The following is a 3,128-nucleotide window of genomic DNA, read 5'->3' on the forward strand; positions in this document are numbered from 1 at the left end:
GGAGAACTTAAGCACCCAACCGACAGCAAGCACCAATGCCAGCCATGTGAATGAGCCTTCTTGAAAGAGGACCCTCCAGATCCAATTGAGACTTTAGATAATGTAGCCCTAATTAATATTACTGCAACCTATGAGAGACCCCAAGCCAGAACCACTCAGCTAGGATGCTCCTGGATGCCTGACCTGCAGAAACTGTGATATAATAAATGTTTGCTTTAAACCACTTAAGTTTGGGGGTAATTTGTTATGCAGCAATGGATAACTGATACAGCTGGCCAGTCTTATTGTCTGAAATCTCACCATTAGAGCTTTACCTCACAATTTCCTCCATGTGTCTCCCCAACCCTAAGATAAACAACAACTGGTTAATGCTGACTTGCTGATTCAGATAATGGATAGAAGACACTTTCAATCTGGTTAGGTAATGCCATTCTGAGAATGTAGCCACTTAATCATCCTGAACCCACTCAGGCCGGGGGTGATCACTAATGAGCAGTCTTGAGAGAGGTATATGACTTCACAGCTTTCATATATGGTGGCTTAGCTTTCAGAAAGAGCACTCCATGTTTTAGTTGACAGAAAAGTGGCAGGGTTGTCTGGGCCCCTCTGTGGCCCTGACATTCCTGGGCTCTCTCCATTCCTTGCCCATAGTGACTGTAGCTGCATTCGTGGGAATCCTTCAGCATCTTACACCCTTGGCTAGCCACTGACCCAGAGTCAGAATTTAGCACAATGTGACTGTGCACATCTCGGTGTCACAGTGTTTAAGTGTGAGTGTGTGAAGACATGAAGTGGGAGTGTATGCTGGTGGCATTCATGTAGCTTGCATTTGTGCCCATGTGCATTTTATTTGTGGGTTTCTGTGTAGAAAGGAGTGTGTGTGTGCCTGGGACAGTGTATGTATACATGTACGAGGATCTGTATATCTGCATGATGGCTTTATCAGAGTGGGGGCCTGTGCACTTTGGTCAGTGTGTTTGCTGCAACTGGGAATGTGTGTCTGTGTATCTGTGTGTCTGGCTTTCTACAGGCAAGTACTAGTGCTAGGAGTGCCTGGGCTGTGGGACTTAAAGGGTTAAGGGAAACAGGCGCCGCCATAACTCTTAATCATAGCTTTGCAAGCTTAGCCAGTGCCCCTGTTGAAAAATGTTTCAAAAAGCAAAATAAATGATCTTTTAGTTACAGAAGTATTGATTTTGCCCACATCTAGTAATAAAGAGCAAGTCACCTGTAGCTAAAACTCTTGTAAAATATATTTTATACTCTAATAGTCTGCAGATAGAGTCACCCGCTGAGCACGGATGACAAATCTCCCCAGCGCGGCCTGTGCCCCCCATATTTCACGTCAGGGACACAGTGGTAGCGCAGGCAGCGACAGAGCTGGGCCTCCCCATGGATGAAGACATGGCCTGGTTGGCCAGTGGAAAAGAAAAAAGCCAGGTTCCTGACACATGGTACATTCCCCTGCCCCAACCTGGGTGCTTAGCACCAACCTGCGTCCTGGTGGAAGTTCAAGACAGCCTGCCCTGCAGAGAGAACTTCCCCTCCTATATCCAGTTCTCTAAGAAGGAGCTCTCCCAGGCTCTCAGAGTAGGACTATGTCTCTCCCCACTACCCAGCTTTGCAGGCTGACAGTTTGGAAATATTGAAGCTGGATCTAAGAGAGGAGTGAACAAGGAGGTGGAGGCTCTTTCCTATTTTGAAGTCTAGCTACCCTAGGTGTGCCACATTCACACATGTGCCACATGCAGGCCCCTCCCAGGCCTCTATGTACATGCAAAGGGACATGCTTAGCCCCCAGCACACACATACACGAAGTAACACCTACATATATTCAGAGACACACTTGAACACACCTGTGCAAGTATACATATGTGCAACACTTGGCTTTATGCATGCACCCAGACTCACACTTAGGAGCTCACCTAGTGCACTTGATATATATATCAAGTCTGTGAAGGATCTTGATATATATATATATATCAAGATCACTTCTACTCTACCCAGAGAATTCTCTCAAGAAATAGACTTCTGTCTGAAATGATCAAAAAGGTACTTTGCTTTTGGGGATCTGAATGTGTGGCAAGCTCTTCTTTCTCATTATACACACATATATGTAATATAGATAAATCTGTCCAAACATACACCCACTTGCACAAATAGCTCTCCCCACCCCTCACTGCACCTGTACACAGGTAGGAAGGGAGTTGCTTAGTGAGGGCACCTTGATCTCTTGGCCTCCTTTACTTCCCAGAGGGGATGCAGCCAGGGGTAAGCTCAGGCCTGGGAAATCACACATGGTTCCAGTCCTTCCTCTGCCCTGACCTGCTGTGTAGCCCTGAACAAGTCCCTGCATTTCTCTGAGCCTCTGTCTGGATGGGGCCAGACCTTTTCCCCTGGCATTTATAGCCTACCCTCAGAGAAAGTCCACCTAACTCACCATGTCACTTCATCCTTGGAGAAGCCAGAGTGTCCTTCCACCTCCATAACTACCCAGCTGGCCTTGGGCAGCCCCTCCTCCCAAAGTAAGGTTACTTAGGTTACTTAGGGGCCAAAGCGGTCAAAGGAAACTCAGGTACAGCAGGAGAACCCCTTCCCCCTAAAGCTGGGAATACATAAGGTTTTTCAGTCCCTGATGGTAAGGAGGTGGGTAGGGAACTGAGGAGGGTAGAGAGGAAAAGTGAGAGTAAGATGAGGGGATAAGTCAGGTAGTACTGGAGGAAAGGCTGAGAGATTGTGGAAAGGGGCCAGAAGCACATGCGGGCCAGGAGCCCATCAGAGGGAGGGGGCCAAACAGGTAGCAACCCTAGCTGAGAGAGGAAGGAACGTGCCGGCAGCGAACTGGGTGTGCGGTGGGAAGTACTTTGAGGTGGTCAGAGATGGCCAGCAATATGCAGGGGCATCTCTGGGCTGTGAGGGGCAGTAGCCCGTCGGAGGGAGGGGGCAGAGCAGGTAGCTGCCCGGCTCCGGGGCGGGGTTGGGGTGGGGTGGGGGTGCTGGTGTGGAGGGCTCTTTAAGCGGCGGCCGCGCTAATAACCTGTCCAGGAGATGGCTCGTGGCAAATTGCTTTGTTAGTCTTGTCAGCGCGGCCGGGGCCGCCGTCAGCGCGCGCCATGGATCAAGATGTG

Source organism: Pteropus alecto, unplaced genomic scaffold, assembly GCF_000325575.1.
Source record: "Pteropus alecto unplaced genomic scaffold, ASM32557v1 scaffold25, whole genome shotgun sequence".
Classification (NCBI taxonomy): Eukaryota; Metazoa; Chordata; class Mammalia; order Chiroptera; family Pteropodidae; genus Pteropus; species Pteropus alecto.